Below are 22,314 nucleotides of genomic sequence, written 5' to 3'. Positions count from 1 at the left end.
AGAAACCATCAGACCATCTGAGGTGCTTCCAAAATCCAAATTATCTGTCCTAAGAAAGTTGGTAACTACTTGTTATTGGCCAAAATTGACAACAGCGGTAAGTGCCAACATAATACCTCTGCTGATTCTAAAAGGCATGTATCCACAACATAGAAGGCCATGGTAAAACATACTACTGCACAACATTTGACATACAATGGTTCACTAATTCCATGTGCAGGATCCATAATCCTGGAGTGCAAGTACAAGCAATCCTCCTGGGTGTCACAGATGTTCACATCATGGAGACCAGAGGCCCAGTGATTGTAAGTCTACCGGCATGCCATGATCTCAAATTAGTGACAATCCCTGGAATTAGTCAGACCTCATACAGCAGATTAACCTCAGAAACTACTCCCATTGCCTCAGTTCATGACCTAACATTGAAATTCCAGAATGTTTTGACAAAATTGGCAGTTTCAAGGGAGCTGCAACATTATGCTTGTAGGAGAATGGAAGCCTGTCAACTGATTTGGTACATTTCGTAAAACACAAATGCCAGAAGCTACAAGAAGAAATAGAAAAATATTCCACACTATAGAAACTGTGGAAAACCATCATTGATGAAGGGCCTGATTCAATTCAGCATGCCCACGGACATGTGAGACCATTTTGGCCTTAATGGGATGAACTAGGTATTTCCTGGAGAGTTAATTTTAAAGGCAGGCAGGTCACCTTACTGGAATCTTTGCGACCTCATATTCTTCAACAACTTCATCACACATACATCGGCATAGATTGAAGAGAAGACTCACAAGAGTGGCAGTCTATCGGTCAGGTATGAACAATGACATTGAAGTTATCATCAAGAAGTGCAGAGATGTCAAGAGCATCAGCCAAGTCAGCACAAAAAACTACACTCTGTATGAAGTTCCTACCTATCATTGGTCATCAATAGACTTTAATTCCAGATTTTTATGGAATTCAAATTCCATCATCTGCCATGGTGGGCTTCAAACCTGGGTCACCAAAGCATTACCCTGGGTCTTTGGATTACTAATCCAGTGCCATTACCACTATACCACCACCTCCTTACAAATCTCTACCTCTTTCGCCTCTTTTAATTGAAGGGCAAACACTTAACATCAGAAGCATAAATGATGATGATGTAAGAATGGGTAAGAGTATGGCATTTAAAACTGCAAGTGAGGTTGACCAACATGCATGATGAAAATGCAGGTACAGAACTGTCAAGTTTACAGTTGGGACAAAAAGTTCACATCCAGGATCCCACTGAAGGTACATGGCAGCCAGCCAAAGTGACAAGGAGTTGCTTGGAACCAAAGTCCTATGAAGTCATTACATACAAAGGTGCAATTGTGGGGTATAACCGAGGACAAATCAGATCCATTCCAACTCCTCTACCACTGTACATCAAGGGCATGATCCCAAATGCAACCAAGAACAACATCCAAGAGTGACAACCCCACAGATCTCTGTGAACCATTAAAGAAACTTCCAGGCAACATTCCCATTATAAGATCTGGGTGTACCAGCAGATTACCTCTTTGCTTTAGTGACTCATAGATTTACCAGTCCAATACACATATGTAATGGTAACTAAACATGAACATGTATTGTAAATAGTTATACTTCTTTGGAAGGTGGGGGGGAAGTATCTTTAGAAAGAAAGAGGGATATTGTAATAAGCCTTTAAGGGATAGCAGCATGCCATGCCTAGAAGGGAAGCGTGTCATGTGATCCAGTCTCAATTTCACTTTGCCCTGTGAGCAGAAAACAGCACACACAGCTGTGCTGCTGATTTCTTCAAGCTTTCTACCTTTGCATAACTGTTCTCTTGTGCTTAGTTTAAATAAATGAACACGCATGTTTACACAATACCTTGATGCCTTTATATCATTATCAAAACACAACAGCACTCTGCCCCCATCGCTAAATATTCTTCTCACCAAACCAAAGATATTTCAAAATGGTGGTTGATGCGCTTTTCCCCATTTTGGTGGGCTTAGGTTTTGGCTTTCCCTCTTATTGCCTAGAAACTGAATGGTTTTGCTTAATCTTCTCCACGGGACCTCTTCTTCCCCTGCAAACATCTGATTCTGTTTCCTGAGTTCCATATGCCTCACAATCTGCACTGTTTTTACGAGTGTTAAAACCTCTCTAGTCTGTAAGAGACTTGATAATGATCCATCTAGGACCCCGACAATGATTCTATCATGAATCAGCGCATCCTTTAAGATTCCTTAATTGTAGTTCCCTGCCAGCCTACAGAGATCGTTGATGAACAAACAAATCCATGATTTTACATGAACCTTGCTTTCTTTTATTAAATTTAGCCCTCTCTATTATTAAATTCCGATGGATGCTGAAATAAGCGTTGAAAGCTTGTAGCAATTCCTCATAAAAAGAAGTTAAAGTCTCATCAACCCCCTGCCTTGCTATAAATCCTACTGCATAAAGTAGTTTACTGACCTGGTCTTTCTGATCTTTTTTGTGTAATCCTGAAGCAGTTCTGTACCTTGTAAAAAGTCTCTCCAGTTGTTCCAGTTCCAGACCTGTTACAAGCTTTCTGGGCTCTGAAATGTTTCTAGGGGTGGTAGTGTGGATTCCATGCTTCTGCTGAACCCTGGAATTGTACTTACTTTTGTGCTGCTGCTGCTGCTTGTTGCTGCAGGCCTATGCTCACTGCTCTCTGGTCCCTGGGTCTGTGTCTCAGCTTGCATCTGCTGCTCCTGTGATGTTCCAACGTCTTGGTGAACCTTAATTTTTTTCCTTTTGTTCTTCCTTTAAGAATCCCTTCTTGCCAGCCCTCTATCTTCCTTTTCAGATCTGCTGGATCTTTCACTTGCTGCCACCATGTTTTGTTGTGTGGTTGGTGTCTAGATGGGGGTTTTGGAGATTGTCTATTCTCCCAAGGTGTAGGCTGCTCGGATCTGGAGTTTCTTAAAACCATTACTCTTTATTTACACCAAGTATTTAAACATTAACTCACCTCCTGGCTCCCCAAAGCCTGTCCTCCATCTGCAAAGGACAATTCAGGAGTGTGATGGAATACCCTCTGCTTGCCTGGATGAGTGCAGCTCCAACAACACTCAAGAAACTTGACATCATCCAGGACACAGCACCCCTTCCACAAACATTCAGTCCTTACACCACTGATGAACAGTGGCAACAGTGTGTACCATCTACAAAATGCACTGCAGAAACTCACCAAAGCTCCTTCCAAACCCATGACCACTACCATCTGGAAGGACAAGGGCAGCACAGATGGGAACACCACCACCTGGAAGTTCCCCTCCAAGCTACTCACCATCCTGATTTGGAAATATATCGTTGTTCCTTCACTGTCGCTGGGTCAAAATTCTGGAACTCCCTCCCTAAGAGCACTGTGAGTGTACCTACACCACAGAGACTGCAGTGATTCAAGAAGGCAGCTCACTACCCATTTCTCGAGGGAAATTGAAGATGGGCAATAAAGGCAATGCCCACATCTCGTTAATGAATTTTAATAAAATTTGGACCTCTACACGAGGTTGGAGCTTCTCCTCCTTCCACATCTCTCTTACTTCTTAGTCATGTGTTCTGACATTATTATTTGACCAAGGGCTGGGTTTGTCATTGTCATTTGTGGTGCCGAGGTCGATGACCAATGGTCCGTCTGGTTTCATTCCTTTCAGACATTGTATAACTGAATAGATTGCTAGGTCACTTCAGAGGGAATTTAATAGTCAACCACATTGCTGTGGGTCTGGAGTCACATATAGGCCAGACCAGGTAAGGTCGGCAGATTTCCTTCCCTAAATGGCGTCGTGAACCAGATGGGTTTTTACACCAATCAACAATAGTTTAATGGTTATCAATAGACTTTTAATTCTAGATTTTTATTGAATTCAAATTGCATCATCATTATTTATGCTTCTGATGTTAAGCATTTGCTTTACAATTAAAAGAGGTGAAAGAGATAGACATCTGTAAGGAGGTGGTGGTATAGTGGTAATGTCACTGGACTAGTAATCCAAAGACCCAGGTTAATGCTTTGGTGACACAGATTTGAATCCCACCATAGCAGAAGATGGAATTTGAATTCAATAAAAATCTGGAATTAAAAGTCTATTGATGACCATGAAACCATTGTTGATTGGTGTAAAAACCCATCTGGTTCACGACGCCCTTTAGGGAAGGAAATCTGCCATCCTTACCTGGTCTGGCCTACATGTGACTCCAGACCCACAGCAATGTGGTTGACTTTTAAATTCCCTCTGAAGTGACCTAGCGATCTATTCAGTTGTACAATGTCTAAAAGGAATGAAACCGGACAGACCATTGGGCATTGACCTCGGCACCACAAATGACAACAACAAACCCAGCCCTCTTGACCCTGCAATCCCTCCTTACTAACATCTGGGAGCTTGTGCCAAAATTGGGAGCTGACCCAATTTTGCTGTTCCTAGTCAAGCAACAGACTGACATGGTCATGCTCACGGAATCATACCTGTCAGAAAGATATAATAATTCTCATGATATTATTGGAATTTATTGTAAAATAGTGGTATCTGTGTCTCTAGGTGTCTGTGTGTGTGTGTGTGTGAGAGAGAGAGGCTTAATTGGATTAAAGGCAGCTAGTCTGAAGGCATTGATGTAAACATGGTAAACATGGGGGATGTTTAGAATGCCAGGTGTAAAAGGATATTTGCATTTTTAAATAAACCAGGCTAGATTGTTTTCAAAGGAGGGGTGAAATGTGTCACCTAGCCAGGTGAAGTTTGGAAGCAGTGTGTTTATTTTTCCAAGAGATTACTGGCAAAACTTAGTGCTATGAGAGATTTTCATTATCAGAAAGATTAACTCCAAAGATATAGTAAGAGGATGATTTCGCCCTCGTGGGGGGGATTCTAGAACAAGGGGGCACAGTTTCAGAATGAGGGGTCTCCCGTTGAAGACATAGATGAGGAGGAATTTCTTCTCTCAGAGGGTTGTCAGTCTGTGGAATTCTCTCCCCACAGAGAGCAGTGGAGGCCGGGGCGTTGAATATATTCAAGGCTTAAGTTAGACAGGTTTCTGATTGACAAGGGAGTTGAGGGTTTTGGGGGGTGGGCACAGGCAGGAAAGTGGAGTTAAGGACACAATCAGATCAGCCATGATCTTGTTGACTGGCAGAGCAGGCTCAAAGGACCTAATGGCCTACCCCTGCTCGGATTTCTTGCATTTTTTTAAATATAGAAACAATGGGAATTTGCAATCAAAGGGGAAAATATGTATAAAGGAGTGAAGGCTGCATGTAAAGGTAGGCATTTTAAGATCTTACAACTGTGAAAAGCCTTCAGCATCCATGCCTCAAGCTGCTGTTTTCAAAGAACTGAAGTTAAGAAAAATCACTTTGAATTTGACTTGTTTAGGGTATCTTGGGCAGAGTTTTTCAGTCGGCATGCGGGGATGGGCCCACCATGTAAAATGACGTGCGATGACATCAGGCGTGTGTCCTGACATCATTGCTCAGTCCCGCAATATTTCGTTCGCACGCCAGAGTTGGCTCCACGCCCACTGATATGTAAACAGCCTATTAAATCCATTAAGAAATTAATTGAAGTACATGTTAATGCTGTCCGTCCAACCTTACGGCTTGCGGGCAGGTGAAAAGGCCAAGCGGCCTTCGCATTTCTTCGGAAACCTCATCCACAAGCAGGATGAGGTTTCCTAAAGCTTTTATTCAATAAATAACAATTTTTTCATAAATATAAAAACATGTCCCATCTCATGTGACACAGTCACATGAGGGGACATGTTTAAATAAATTTTTGAGTCTTTGATTTAATAATTTCAGAAGCCCTTCAATCTCTATGAGGCAACTCTGTGCCTCAGGGAGATTGAAGCACTCTTTGGTGCGCATGTGTGAAAGAGCGCTGGCCCTGACTCTTCCTCCTCCTCTTCACAGGTAGCACTGAGTGCTACTGGTTGCATCTTACGCTGGGTGGGCTTTAATTGGCCCACCCATGTAAAATGGCAGCGTGGAGGGCGTGGTGCCCCTGCCCGCTTCTGCCGGGCCTGCTGGCCATACAAATATTTCTGCCCCATGTTTCTTTGCCTGGGCCTTTTAAAATCTATGTCTCTTACTGTTGCCTTAATGAAAGTGTGACTGGGAGTTAGATTGATTAGGGGATTTAGAAGTTATAGTAGTAGTAATTTGTAGATCTATGTATGTATTTAAAATCATTTCCCTTATTAATAAATGTTTAATTTAGTTTTGTAAAAACCTATAAGACTTGATGGTCTTATTACTACTGAATTCAAGGCACGCATCTCAAAATTTATACAAATTGCAAAACAAGTTGTGGCAGTTGTTTCAAATTTCCCCTTGGGACTTGAACAACTCAACAATTACCAGCGGCTGTGCCATAATAAAGTAGGGGGCTCTTTGCAGGATATATTTGAAATTCCTTGACTGGATTGGAGTTCGTGAATCTTAAGGTTACAGGTACGAGAAACGCTTTGAATTCAGGAGTTGATGTGAGGTTTTCTTAAAGTGACAAGACTGCACTATGGCTTTGGCAGTTGCTCAGACTTGTCTGGGAGTTGAAGTTATAGCTTTGGCCGATTTACAAAAGTTTACTGAAGTTAAGTTAATGGAATTGGTGGATAAATTGCAATTGGGGTTACCTGCAAGGTTAAGAAAGCAGATATAATTGAAGGTATAGCACAGTATTTAAATTTGGAAGTGATACCTGACACTAGTGAGTCACAGGTAGTAAGGTTTTAGTTAGAAATGAAGAGGCTTGAATTTGAACAAGCAAAGGAACTATTAAAATGTGAATTGAAGGCAAATGAAAAGGAAAAAGGATTGGAAATGAAAAAGCCGGAACTTGAGGCAACAGAAAAAGAAAGGAAAACGCGAGATTATTTCAAAAAGAAATGGAAATGTGAACACGTGATCTCCAGAGGGAAAAGTTAGCAATGGAAGAGACGATGAAAGAACAAGACAAAGGGTATTGGCTTAAAAAGCTGGATTTTAAAAAGGAGACATCATTTGCTGAGAAAAGCTCTGATGATGAAAAATCTTTAACCTAAAACCCAGAGGGGAGATGTTTAAATTTGTACAAGCTCTTGCAATGTTTGAGGAAAGAGATGTTGAAGCATTCTTTATTTCATTTGAGAAGATAGCTAAGCAGATGAAATGGCCACAGAAAAACTAGACATTTTTGTTACAATCCAGATTGGTGGGTAGAGCACATGAGGTTTAAGCTTCACTGTCAGAAAAAATGTTGGTGAACTATGATGTGGTAAAAAAACAGGCTATTTTGAGTGCATATGAGTTGGTTCCTGAGGATTAGGGGCAGAAATTTAGGAATTTGAGAAAACAGCCTGGGCAAACTTATATTGAGTTGGAAAGAGTAAAACAGTAATTTTGACCGGTGGATACAGGCATTAAAAATTGAGACAACATATGCAGCTCTTAGAGAAGTATTCTTTTGGAAGATAAAGATTCAATTTCTTCGCTAGTGAGAACTCATGTGGAGAAACAGAGGACTGAAATGGTAAGACAAGCAGCAGAGATAGCTGGCGATTATGAGTTAGTTCATAAAGGTAAACCTTTTTTCATCACCCTTTTAAATCAGAAAATGATAGAAAGTGGGAAGGTAAAAGGAAGGTGGGTAGTCAGGGAAGAGAAGGAGTAGTGGAATTTCTCAGGAAGTTTTCTTCTCGGAATAAAAAGGAAGGTGCTGAGGGTAGAAGTGACATTCGAAAATTGAGGTGTTTTCATTTTAATAAAGTTGGACACATGAAATCTGTGTGCTGGAAATTGGAGGGAAAATTTGTTTGAATTATAGTAAAAGTACTGTGGGTCCTGGGGTTCAGGCACAGGAAAAAATAGTGGTTTGTGTACAGGTAGAACAGGAAGAATCAGTGATAGGTAAAGAAGTGGGAATGTGTTCACAATTTACCCAAGAGAATCCAGAGGAGCGGGTTGCAGAAAATTTCAAAGATTTTGTGTGTACAGGGTGGAGTAGATAAAGATGTTAAAATTTTAAGAGACACAGGAGCTAGTCAATCCTTAATGTTGTGGGATAGTGATATTTGTTGTTCAGAGGGAGTATTTCAGGAGCAGGTGATAGATAATAAGTGGGGTTCATGGAAATGCTAAGCCTATTCCATTGTGGAAGATAAATTTAAGGAGTAAGTGGAAAACAGGTGATGTGATTGTTGGAGTAGTGGAAAAATTGCCCATTGCACGTCTTCAATTTATTCTGGGTAATGATATAGCTGGATCTCAAATGTAGGTGATGCCTATGGTAGCCTGTAGAAGTGTTTTCAATAAAATTGTTGTAGAGAGAAGATCCTGGATTGTTTCCAGATTGTGTGATAATGAGATCATAGGCTCATAGATTGAAACAAGAAGAACAGGAAGTTCAAAGGCAGGAGGAAGTGTGGAAACCTAATTAGCTGACACTGTGGCCAGGATTTTTCCCTCATCGGCGGACTCGGCAAGGGAAAACGGGAGTGGTTGGGAAGCCGACCACCACCCGTGATCAAGCCGTGACAGCGTTTTCACGCTGGCGGGCCAATTAAGGCCCATCCAACATGAAACACACATGGCAGCACTGCCTGTATTGGGGTGGGAGGAGGATGTGTGGGGAATTTCGTGCATACATGCAGGTGCGTTCAGGAAACGCTCCCTGAGGCACAGAGATGAAGAGTTTTGAAAATTAAAAATGAAGAATACTAAAATGTTCAAAAAAACATGCCCCCTCATGCCACATGAGCAGGGATATATTAATGAAATGTTAAAATTTTTATTTTATTTTTAATTACTGTTAGAAACCTCATCCAATCCGTGGATGACCTTTTCCTAATAAATGCAAAGGCCGCTTGGCCTATTTGTCTGCCTGCCAACAGTAAGGTTGGATAGGCAGCGCAAAATTCCATTTAATTGGTAATTTAATGGCCTTAATAGGCCTGTTATTTGTCGGTGGGTGTGCTGCTGACTCCCACGCGTGCATGCCAACTGAAATATCGCACAAGTGCATGATGACATTGGGATGCTCACTCGACGTCATCATGCTCGTTTGGGACAGGCACTTACTCGACTGATGAGTGTAATACTCTGACCTGTGTTTGATAAGATTCTTCAGGAAGAACGACAGGAAGACAATTTAGCTGAAGTGAATACCTCAAGGAGGTTAGTGGAATTATAGGAAAAGGATTTGCAAATAGAACATTTATATCAGACAGCCTACTAAGAAACAAAGGCAAAATGTATTCCAGAATGTTATTAATTTAAGGGTAATGTTTTAATGAGAAAATGGGGGCCTTATCATGTTTCAGCAAATGAAAGCTGGAGGGAGATGCATCAGATTGTATTACCATTTGTGTATAGAAATGAGATTCTGAGGATAGCTCATGAAATTCAAATCGGCGGGGTGGGGGTCATTTAGGAATTAGAAAGACATAGGCAAAGAGACAAAAACATTTTTATTGGCCTGGATTAAATAGGGATGTAGTCAAATTCTGTAGAACATGTCACACATGCCAGGTGATAGGGAAACCACAAGCAATGATTAAGCTGGCACCTTTAATTCAAATTTCAGCATTTGAAAAACATTTTACCTGGTCATGATTGAATGTGTACAACCCCTCCCTAAGACTAAAAGTGGAAATCAGCATTTACTGACAATAATGGATGTGTTTACCAGGTTTCCTGAAGCAATACTTTTGAGAAACATTACAGCAAAGAAAATTGTGGAAGAGTTAACTAAATTTTTTGCAAGGTGTGGCTTACCTAAGGAAACACAATCAGATCAGGGTTCAAATTTCATATCACAGCTGTTTAAGGAAGTAATGAACAGTTTGGCAATAAAACGGCTGAGGTCAACAGCTTATCATTCTGATTCACAAGAGGCTTTGGAAAGATGGCATCAAACTCTAAAAACTATGATGAGAGCATATAGTCAGGATTTGGATAAGGGAATTCCATTCTTGTCATTTGCTTTTAGGGATGCTCCTATTGCCTCAACTGGTTTTAGTCTATTTAAACTAGTTTATAGTCATGAGGTATGGGGACCACTGCAATTGATTCATGGGAAATTGGTAGGTCAAAATTCAGAAACTCTTCTCCTGGATTATGTGTCAAATTTCAAAGAGAGATTGGACAGAGCATGTGAGTTAGCTTGGGAACATTTAAAGATATCACAGCAAGTGATGAAAATGAAAGCAGGCTGGAAAGCTACAGCTCGTAGTTTTGTTGCTAGAGAGAAAGTATTAGTTCTGTTACCAGTTCTGGGTGACTCATTAAATGCAAGATTTAGTGGGCCTTACGGGATTGAAAAGAAACTGAGTGAAGTTAATTATTTAATAAATAGTCAGGTAGAACAAAGAAGCAGAGGGTGTGTCACATAAATATGCTTAAAAAGTACTTTGACAGGGAAGAGGACCAAAAGGAGGTGTTAGTGGTCGTAATTAATGAGAAATAAGCAGAAATGCAGGATATTGCCTTAGTGAAGATGAAACTTCTACAGAAACATCATGCATTGCTAAATTTGTCCTCCCCAGCTTATTTCCACAAATATCTTTGTGTGACCATAATAGCTCTTCTAAATCACTTTGATGCTTGTCTGGAAGGTAACGCAGTATTACATTTAAATTTTCAAGTATCCCCTCATTATCCAGTTTGATAAGAGAAAAATTTAAATGTATTATTTATTTAAGCTAGGAAGGACGAATTTAGCTATACATGATGTTTCTGTAGAAGTTTCATCTTTGCTAAGACAACATCCTTATAGATTAAATCCGGCAAAGTTATCACAAGTACAGAAAGAAATCGAATTTATGCTTCAAAGGTTGCAGTAACTGGAGTTCACCTATTGTGCTGGTACCAAAACGAAATGGAACACAAAGACTGTGGTTGGGATTTCCTGGCCCCGTCGTGGGCAAGACCCACTGTGGGCGAGACGGCGCCCCTGCCAGAAGTCCATTGGCTTGTGGTGGGACCAGAAGATTGCAGTGGCGGGCGGGTGCAGAAAATCCTGCCCTGTTTGTGGACTATCAAAAGATGAATGTGGTGATGTTTCTGGCGGATTCATATCTTATACAATGGTTGCAAGATTGTATTGAGAAAGTGGGACAAACAAAATTTATCACAAAGATTGACTTGCTAAAAGGATATTGGCGAGTACCATTATCAGAGAGGGTGAAGGTGATATTGGCTTTTATGACACCAGATAGACTATATCAGTTTAAAGTAAAGCTAGTATGAAGAATGCACCTGCAACATTTGAAAGACTGACAAAGTAATTGCAGGTCTGAGCAATTGTGCTGTTTCTATTGATGACTTGATAGTTTTCAGTCAGACATGGGAGCAACATTTACAACGGGCAGAATTTTCAGTTTGATGTGGGGGGGTGGGGGGGGGGGGGGCGGTGGCGGGTGGGGGGCGTGTGGTGGTAGGAGGGCCCTACGCGTCCGCGCGTAAAATGACGTTGGCTGAGTGTCCCAATATCACCGCGCGCCATCACGATATTTCGCTGGGTGGCGCGTGATGGACTCCAGCACGTGCCTACCATTAATTAACAGGCCAGGTAAGGCCCTTTAGTCTTCAGTCGATGCAGATTTTTAGGCACCCATGCAATCCTCGAGTTGGCACACGGGCACAATAGGCAGGCCGGTAAGAGACTTTACTATGAACCTCATCCACAGGCAGGATGAAAGGGCTCAGTGGAGTTGTCAATCTGCTTTGTGGAGTATTTATTGGAGAAAGTATTCTAAACTTGCCTGCGTGATGGACAGTAGTTCAGGACACATTCCAGCAGCTTTCTGTGTGCTTTTAACCTTCAGGGAGGCATTCTGCAGTCAGGAATCTTTTGTGGGCCTGTAGCTTTCCGGAAGCCTCCCCTTAGCCTGGGTACAGGATCTGACATGGCCACTGGAGGCAGCTCCTCTGAGGAGGAAAGGAGGGCTAGAAGGAGGAGGAGGCCAGGAGTGCACATTCAGCCTCCAGGGGAGCCACCTTTGGGAGTACAGGCGCAAGCACAAGGGACGCAGGGCAAAGAGGCAGTCCAAGGTGGAAGGGCCACAGTAGATGCCACTATCCTGCTGCCAGGGTATACAGGTGGCGAAGTAGCTATCTCAATATGTCTGAGGTGCAGTGCCGAAGGAGGCTCCGACTGTCAAGGGAGACAGTGAACTATATCTGTCAGATGATTGGCCCTGAGATCTCCCCTAACTGTGTGGGTGGACACCCCATGCCAGTGGCTCTGAAGGTCACAGCTGCCCTCAACTTCTATGCCTCTGGCTCCTTCCAGGGCTCAGTGAGTGATCTTTGCGGTGTCTCCTAAACAGCTGTCCACACTTGTGTCAAGTAGGTCACAGACACTCTGTTCAGGTATACTTTGACCTTCATCTACTTCTGCTGGGACCAGGCAAGCCAGGCATAGCGAGCCAGAGGCTTCGCAGCCATTGCTGGCTTCCCCCGTGTCCAGGGTGCAATAGACTGCATACATGTGGCCATCAAGGCGCCAGCAGGTGAGACTGGTGCCTTTGTCAACAGGAAGATCTTCCACTCCATGAACGTGCAGATAGTGCATAATCACAGGATGCTAATTCTACACGTCTGTGCAAGGTTTCCAGGCAGCTCCCACGACACCTACATGCTCAGACACTCCCAGGTGCTGGGTCTCTTCAGTGCTCCAGCCCGGCTTGATGGATGGTTGCTGGGTGACAAGGGCTATCCCTTCAGAAGGTGGCTCATGATGCCTCTTTGCCATCCAAGAACAGAAGCTGAGCAGCGGTACAATAGGAGCCATGCCTCCACAAGGGCTGTGGTGGAGAGAAGTATCAGTCTTCTGAAGATGTGCTTCCAATGCCTAGACCGCTCAGGGGTTGCATTCCAGTACCCCCCAGATCGTGTGTCGGTAATAGTGGTTGCATGCTGCGCCCTATGCAATCATGTGTTCGAAAGGGGGGTGATGCTGTGGACGATGAAGACATCGATACATTGTCTGCGGCTGCAGAAGATGAGTCCAGCACTGATTCTGAGGATGAGCATGCACAGGGAAATGCTGAGGGGCTAGACGCTGACCTGGGATTACACGAAGGAGGCAGGTTCACCCGGGAGGTTTTAATCCAACGAACCTTCAGGTAGCACAATATAAATGGATCAGCAGGACCAGCCTTGCCTGGCACATCCATACTCAGCACCTAAGTGCAAAATCTGCCAGGTCATCAGTAGGAACTAAGGGCCTTGTACATAAATGTAAATGTCCAAACAAACACTCATGGCATTTTTCTTAAACATACACATGCAGAGCAAACGAGCCACCCTCAGCCATGGTCACACATCTGAATTTTAATTTTCAAATCAGATGTTCTCCCAATTGCAAAACAATAATGTAAGCAAGCAAAAATAAATTCTAAGGATCTAATCTCGGGCCAATACAAAAGCACCAGTGAGAAACCCGTGGTGTGCCTAATGTACCTTACGTTTCCATTTGCGGGTGCTACGTCTTGGTGCTGTCCCATCACTCAGAGTGGCATCTGAGACAGCCTGCCAACTCTGCTGTCCTGTTGGCCTCGATGACCTTAGCGGTCATCCTCTGGCCCGTGGAGCCTGTGCTGGGTCCGCCTGGGCGGGATCTGCCAGTTCCACAGCTGGCCTCTCCCCAGTTGTCGCAGCCTTATTGAATGATACGATCACTGGGAGAGGGGCAGTGGAGCTGGTGCCCTCATCCAGAGCGCCGTGAGAGGAGCCCGCAGATATGACAGGCAGCTGCTCCGCCAACGTGAGGTCGCTTTAGACCTCCCTGCTCACCGTGGATGGGTGGGCAATGAGCTGAGAAACTTGAAGCCCAGACAATCTCCCACATTGGCACTGACCAGCTGTGGCCACTGGTGCTGAGGGCTTGCAGGTCTGAGCATAACTCCAAGAGGACCTGATTGTTCTCCTGGAGGCCCCCCTCCATGAGAGTCGCCACTCTCTCTATGGAGAAAGCATGATGCTCAGCAATGAGGCTCATTGCATCAGTGATGCTCCATGTGGACTCCTCCACCACGGACACCAAGTGAAGCCTAGCATCATGTAATCACACCCAGATGCTCTCTCACACCCGGCCGCATTTCCTGCAGCTGCTGCATTGCTGATGACTCCAGAGGCACATCATCAGGCACCAGCTGAGCATGTGCCTGGTCCCCTGCAGTCCTCTGACTGCTGGCGCCATTGGCACTCTCTGTCTCTGCCAGCTCCTCCAGCGAATGTGAAGTGCCCTCTCCACTGTGCCCCGGGACACTAGCCAATGTTCCAACGCCCACTGAAGTGCTAGTATCTGCGCTGGTGTCTGCCTCGCAGAAATGGTGTGACACAGGTGACACTGGAGGGCCCTCAGGTGTGAGCGGGGTCATCTGCAGCTCCTCCTGCTGGCCATGCTCTGATAATGCTGAAATGAACAACAAGGACAGTGGATCAGTTAGCGTGCACACAGTGACAAACTTTATTCCTTTTCCCCTGGCTCATTATGCGCTCAACCTTCTAGAACCAGTGGACATGAACATTGGTGGGGTGGTAAATAGTGAGGAGGATAGCCTTACATTACAGGAGGATATAGACGGGCTGGTCAGATGGGCTGATGAATGCCAAATGGAATTTAATGTGGATAAGTGTGAGGTGATGCACTTGGGCAGGACAAACAAGGCACGGGAATACACAATGAATGGTCCGAGGGAAGTAACAAGGATCAGAGGGACCTTGATGTGCATGCCGACTGGTCCCTTAAGGTAGTAGGATAGGTACATAAGGTGTTTAAGAAGGCATATGGCATACTTGCCTTTATTAGCCGAGGCATAGAATACAGGAGGAGGGAGGTAATGTTCCAACTGCAGAAAATGCTGCTTCGGCCACAGCTACAGTACTGCGTGTAGTTCTGAAATGCATTTTATGGGAGGGATGTGATTGCAGTGGAGAGAGTGCAGAGGTCGTTTACCAGGATGTTGGCTGGCCTGGAGAGTTTCACTTATGAGGAGAGATTGCATAGACTGGGGTTATTTCCCCTGGAGCAGAGGAGATTGAGGGGGCACATGATTGGCGTGTATATACTTGTGAGGGGCATAGATAGGGTAGACAAAAAGGAACTTTTCCCCTTGGCAGAAGGATCAGTAACCAGGTGGCATAGACTTAAGGTAAGGGGCATGAGGTTTACAGGGGATGTGATGAGCAACTTTTGCACACAGAGGGTGGTGGGAACCTGAAGCCTGAAAGGGTGGTAGAAACCCTCATAACATGAAATAAATATTTGGATGTGCACTTGCGATGCCATGGCATACAAGGCTATGGGTATAGTGCTGGAAAATGGGATTAGAATACTTAGGTACGTGTTTGACCCGCACACCCTCGAAGGGCCAAAGGGCCTTTTGCTGTGCTCCACACCCCTGACTCTATCATTCTATGACCGAGCAATGTTGCAACAATAACAAATTTAACAATCATCAGTGCTATGGATATTGGGAGGACATTGCGGATCTCACTTTTGGCCTCAAATCCCTGGCCGTTCCACCCCAGCCTCACTGACACCAGCTGACCTGGGTGCATGCCGCCTTTCCAGCTCAAGGGCCTGCTGCTCGAAGCAGCTTAACATGAAGAGGTCTGCTTGGCCACCTCCAGTCCTCGCATGCTCCGAGGCGTTATGAGCATTCTTCTCCTGAGAAAGAAAGAAAGAACACCATTCATTAAGGCAAATTGCACATGGACTCTGCACACTCATGTCGCACCCCAACCACAGTGGGCCATATCAGGCCTCCAATGCTACTGCTGATCATTCACACAAAGATAGTGGGTAGTAGCTACCCACTGCGTCACAAGACATCCTGATCTTGACTCAATCTTCATGTAACATTTGTGTTACCTGAGAAAGTTAGTACGTCTGCTCCCAAGCCCCTCAACGGCCACCTTGGACACATGCTGCATACATCACTTTAGGAATAACACGGTATTTGTTCCCATAGCAAGGATGCGTAACTGCGTGCAGCGTCGAGGGCAACAGATGGTTCTTTGCCATGACACCTTGAGGCTCTCCTTCCACCATCTCATCACCCTGAATAGGACATGTGCTGGAGTTCTGAGTATGCGCCTAGCTGCAGCTCCTCCAGGTTGCCCCCAGACTAGTCATGTGTGATTAAGAATAACACATGGTGCGGGGAAGAACTCATCTCCTCATGAACCACTCAGGCTGATCTAAGCATGGGCACTATCTGCTTGGCTACCCAGTGAAGGAAAAATGCCCTAAATGATCCAATGCAGTCACGACATTAAGACTTGTTTGGGGGGGGGGGGGGGGTGGTGGGGGGACCTCAAAGGCTAAGGCTACCTGCTGGATTGAATGCCCAATGCCAAGAGGGTACTCACCCTGCCAGAGTGCAACAAATTGTTGAAGCGCTTACAGCACTGGATCCTGGTGCACCGCACCATGTCGTGGGAGCTCACCACCTCCGCCACCACCTCCCAGGCACGTTTGGTCATGTGGGGGGGGCCTCCTCTTCCATCCTGGGAGACCAGCACCTCCCGCCGTGCTGCCACCTCCTCAAGGAGGACAGCAAGGCATTCATCTGAAAAGCGAGGGGCACAATGGCCCCCCCGCTGGCTTATCCTGCAGCCTGCCCTGCTCCTGTGGCAGACCCTGCAGCCTGCCCTGCTCCTCTGCACTTCCCTCCAGCCTGGCCTTCTCAGCTGACCCCCTGTGGTGTGTCCTCGAACTGGACATTGTCACCAGCCAACAGGAGGCTACCAGGCCTTCTTTTAAACAGACTGCCGGGTCGCCATCGGACCCAGCGGTCTGTGCACGCCCGCCACTGCCCGCACACTCCTGCTATCCATGGGAGTCGGCAAATATGCTGGATGGGCCATAATTGGCCCGCCCACGTAATATGGCAGCACGGACCCGATCACGGGCGGCGATCGGGTCCGTGCCCGCACCCGCTCTCTTCCCATCCATCTTCCCCACAATGAAAAATTCTGCCCAATATCTGGAAGAATTATTTATTTGATTACAATAAGCTCACTTGGTGATGAGCTTGGCTAAAAGTGAATTTGTAAAAGCGGGAGTTATGCATCTAGGCCATATCATTGGACATGGTAAGGTGGCCATGAGAAATGCGAAAGTCAAGGCTATTGTCGATTTCCCAGTGCCTACAACAAAATAAGAAATTTTGAAATTTCAGGGCATAAGTGGGTTTTATCAGAAGTTGTTCCAAATTTTAGCTAAGGAGTTGCTCCATTGACTGAACTATTAAAAAAGAACTAGAGATTTCACTGGACACAAGAGTGTCAGAAAGCATTTCGCAGTTTGAAAACTGTATTGACTATGACATCAGTCTTGGCAGTATCCAATTACGCCAAGCAATTTCAGTTGGCCTTTGACGCAAGTGATATAGGCATTGGGGCTGCACTGTTACAAGAAGATGACACTGCGATTGAAAAACTGATAGGATATTTTTCATGGAAGTTGAATGTACAACAAAGAAGATATTCAACGATCGAAAAGGAGACTTTGGGTTTGGTGTTAGCATTGCAGCATTTTGAGATTTATGTTGCAAACAATTCATCAGAAACAATTGTTTATACAGACCACAATCCTTTAAAGTTTCAGGACAAAGTCCGAGACAGACGTACAAAGCTATTCAGATGGAATTTATTACTGCAACCATTTAATCTATAATTATATGTGTAGTGGGACAAGAAAATCTGATTGCTGGTGCGTTATCAAGAGTTGAAGTTTAAAGGGAAAAGTGGACATTTAAAACCTGGACACTGAACTGAGGCCTGTTGATACAAAGGATTAGTGTATATATTGTTATGATAATGCATGCATTTGGTAATGTAATAGTGAAAGTATATAGATAAGTATAGGAGATAGTATAAAGTGGGTTAATGAAAATGAAGCCATCTTTTTAAATTATGACGGTTCATTTTCTTAATAAGGAGGGGGATGTCAGGAAGATATGATAATTCTCATAATGTTATTGGAATTTATTGTAAAATAGAGGTATCTGTGTGTGTGTGTGTGTGTGTGACTTAATTGGATTAAAGGCAGCTGGTGTGAAGGCTTTGATGTAAACGTGGTAAACATGGGGGAAGTTTAGAGTGTAAGGTATAAAAGGACATTTGCATTTTTAAATAAACCAGACTAGATTGCTTTCAAATGAGGGGTGAAATGTGTCACCTAGCCAGGTGAAGTTTACAAACAGTGGGGAGAATTTTCGGGCAGGCTGGGCAGGAGTGGGCTGAAATCGGCTGTGCGCCACCATTTTACGTGGGCGGACCAATTAAGGTGCTCAGTGCTACCTGTGCAGGCAAGGAGAGGAGGAAGAGTCAGGGCCTCCGCTCTTTCACGCATACACGCGAAAGAGCGCAGAAATCTCCCTGAGGCACGGAGAGTAATTTCATCAAGAAAAATTGAATAAAAGAATTTTAAAAATTATTCAGGTATGTCCCCTCATGTGACAGTGTCACATGAGCTGGGCCATGTTTATGAATTTCAATAAAAAATTTTATTTACGTAATAAACTCTTCATGAAACCTCATCCCGCCCATGGATGAGTTCCCATGAAAAATGCAAAGGCCACCTGGGCTCTTTGCCTGCCTGCCAACTTTAAGGTTGGATGGGCAGCCCTGGCAACTTCTTTAATTGGGTTACTAATGGCCTTAACAGGCCTTTGGCAGTTCAGCGGGCGTACAGCCAACTCTGGTGCATGCCCGCCAAATGGAAGATCAGAATGATGCGCAGTGATGTTGGGACGCATTTCCATTGTCACCGCACATTATTTTACATGTGGGCATGTGGGGCTCTCCCCTGCACATCGAGCAGAAGATTCTGGCCAGTGTGTTTATTTTTCCCAAAGATTAGTGGTAAAACTTAGTGATATGAGAGATTTTTATTATCAGAAAGATAAAGCCCAAAGATGTTGTGAAACAATGGGAATTTGCATTCAAAAGGGAAAATATGTATAAGGGAGTGAAGGCTGTGTGTAGAGGTAGGCATTTTAAGATCTTACAAGTATAAAAAGCCTTCAGCATCTATGCATCAAGCTGCTGTTTTCAAGGCACTAAAGTTAAGAAAACACACTTTGAATTCAACTTGTTCATGTTTCTTCACCTGGATCTTTTAAAATCTATGTGTCTTACTGGTGCCTTAGCAAAAGTGTAACTGGGAGTTAGATTGATTAGGGGATTTAGAAGTTATCATTGTGGTAATTTGTAGATCTATGTATATATTTAAAATAATTTCTCTTATTAATAAATGTTTAATCTAAGTTTGTAAAAAAACATATAAGACTTGGTGGTCTTATTATTACTGAATTCAAGGCACGTATCTCAAAATTTATACAAATTGCAAAACAAGTTGTGGCAGTTATTTCAAGTTTCCCCTTGGGATTTGAACAACTCAGCATTTATCATCAACTGTGCCATAACAATACATTACAGACAATGTCCCAGACACCACCATCACCATCCCTGGGTATGTCCTGTCTCATCAACAGGACAGACCCAGCAGAGGTGGCAGCACTGTGATATACAGTCAGGAGGAAGTTGCCCTAGGAGTCCTCAACATTGACTATGGACCCCATGAAATCTTGTGTCAAACATGGGCAATGAAACCTCCTGTTGATTACCATGTACTGTCTCCCCTCAGCTGATGAATCTGTATTCCTCCATATTGAAAACCACTTGGAGGAAGCACCGAGGGTGGCCAGGGTGCAAAATGTACCTTGGGACCTCAATGACCATCAGTAAGAGTGGCTCAATAGCATGACTACAGAATGAGCTGCTGAGTTCTAAAGGATGTAACTGTTAGGCTGGGCCAGCAGCAGGTCATCAGGGAATCAACAAGAAGGTAAAACATACTTGACCTCATCCCCACCAACCAGCTTGCTGCAGAGGTATCTGTCTGTGACAGAATCGGTAGAGGTGACCACCGCACAGTCCTTGTGGAGACAAAGTCCCGTCTTCACATTGAGGATACTCTCCATTATGTGTGGCACTACCACTGTGCTAAATGGAATAGGAGTCGGACAGATCTAGCAACTTAAGACTGGGCAACTATGAGATGCTATGGGCCATCAGCAGCAGCAAAATTGTACTCAGCCACAATCTGTAACCTCATGGCCTGGCATATCCCCCACTCTATTATTACCATCAAGCCAGTGGATCAACTTTGGTTCAATGAAGAGTGCAGGAGGGCATGCCAGGAGTAGCACCAGGCATACTTAAAAATGAGGTGTCAACCTTGTGAAGCTGCAACACAGGATTACTTGTGCACCAAACAGCATAAACAGAAAGCGATAGGCAGAGCTAAGTGTTTCCACAACGAATGGAACAGATCCAAGCTCTGCAGTCCTGCCACATCCAGTCATGAATGGTGGTGGACAATTAAACAACTCACTGGAGGAGGAGGCTGCACAAATAATCCCATCCTCAATGATGGAAGAGCCCAGCACATTAGTGCAAAAAATAACGCTGAAGCAACAATCTTCAGCCAGAAGTGCCAAATGGACAATGCATCACAGCTCCTCCTGAGGTCTCCAGCATCACAGATACCAGCCTTCAGCCAATTTGATTCACTCCACGTGATATCAAGAAACAGCTGACGGCATTGGATGCTACACAGGCATATTGACAATATTCTGGCAACAGTACTGAAGACTTGTACTCCAGTACTTGCTGCTCCAGTACAGCTACAACACTGGTATCTACCTGGCAAAGTGGAAAATTACCCAGGCACATCCTATACACAAAAAGCAGGACAAATCCAACCAGGCCAATTACCACCCCATCGGTCTACTCTCAATCATCAGTAAAGTGAGGGAAAGGGTCATCAATGTTGCTATCAAGCGGCACTTGCTCAGTAATAACCTGCTCACTGATGCTCAGTTTGTGTTCTGTCACTCAGCTCCTGACCTCATTACAGCCTTGATTCAAACATGGACTAAAGAGCTGAACTCCAGAGGTGAAGTGAGAGTGACTGCCCTTGACATCAAACCAGCATTTTGATTGAGTGTGGCATCAAGGAGCCCTAGCAAAACTGGAGTCAATGGGAATCAGGGGGAAAACAATCTGTTTGTTGGAGTCATACTTAGCACAAACTAAGATGGAGGTCAATCATCTCAGTTCCAGTCCCAAGAGTTCCTCAGGGTAGTGTTCTTGGCCCAGTAATCTCCAGCTGCTTCATCAATGACCTTCCTTTCATCATAAAGGTCAGAAGAGGGGATGTCTGCTGATGACTGCACAAAGTTCAGCACCACTCGTGACTCCTCAGATACTGAAGCAGTCCTTGTCCAAATGCAGCAAGACCTGGACAATTTCCAGGCTTAAGGTCACAAGTAGCAAGTAACATTTGCGCCACACAAGTGCCAAGCAATGACTATCTCCAACAAGAGAGAATCTAACCATCGCCCCTTGGCATTTAATGGCTTTACCATCACTGAATCCCCTACTATCAACACCCTGGTGGTTACCATTGATCAGAAACCAAACTGGACTAGCCATGTAAATACTGTGGCTACAAAAGTAGGTCAGAGGCTAGGAACCCTATGATGAGTAACTCACCTCCTGACTTGCCAAAGCCTGTCCACCATCTACAAGGCACAAGTCAGGAGACTGATGGAATACTCTCTACTTGCCTGGATGAGTGCAGCTCCAACAACTCTCAAGAAGCTTGACACCTTCCAGGACAAAGCAGTCCAGTGATTGGCACCCCATCCAAAAATATTCATTCCCTCTATCACTGATGAACTGTGGCAGCAGTGTGTACCATCTACAAGATGCTCTGCAGGCACTCACCAAGGATCCTTAGATAGCACCTTCCAAATCCACGAACGCTACCACCGAGAAGTATAAGGGCAGCAGACAGTTGGGAACACCACCTGGAAGTTCCCCTCCAAGTCACACATGATCTTGGTCACACCGTTCCTTCACTGGGTCAAAATCATGAAACTCTCTCCCTAACAGCACTGAGAGTGTACCTACACAACATGGATTGCAGCAGTTCAAGAAGGCAACTCACCACCACCTTCTCAAGGGCAATTAGGGATGGGCAATAAATGCTGGCCTAGCCAGTGATGTTCACATCCCATGAACGAATATAAAAAAAAAGAGGAAATTCCTGAGATTGGGGCCAAGGCAGCTGAATGTTTGGTTGCCACTGATGGAACTATTAAAATGAAGAATGTGCAAAAGTCCAGAATGGGAGGAGTTCAGAGTTCTCTGAGGATTGTAGGCATGTAGGAGGTCACAGTGATAGTGCGGGATAAGGCCAAAGATGAGAATTTTAATATTGAGACATTGTC

This window comes from Carcharodon carcharias, chromosome 10 (genome assembly GCF_017639515.1).
Source record: "Carcharodon carcharias isolate sCarCar2 chromosome 10, sCarCar2.pri, whole genome shotgun sequence".
Classification (NCBI taxonomy): domain Eukaryota; kingdom Metazoa; phylum Chordata; class Chondrichthyes; order Lamniformes; family Lamnidae; genus Carcharodon; species Carcharodon carcharias.
Note: the sequence above shows the minus strand (reverse complement) of the source record.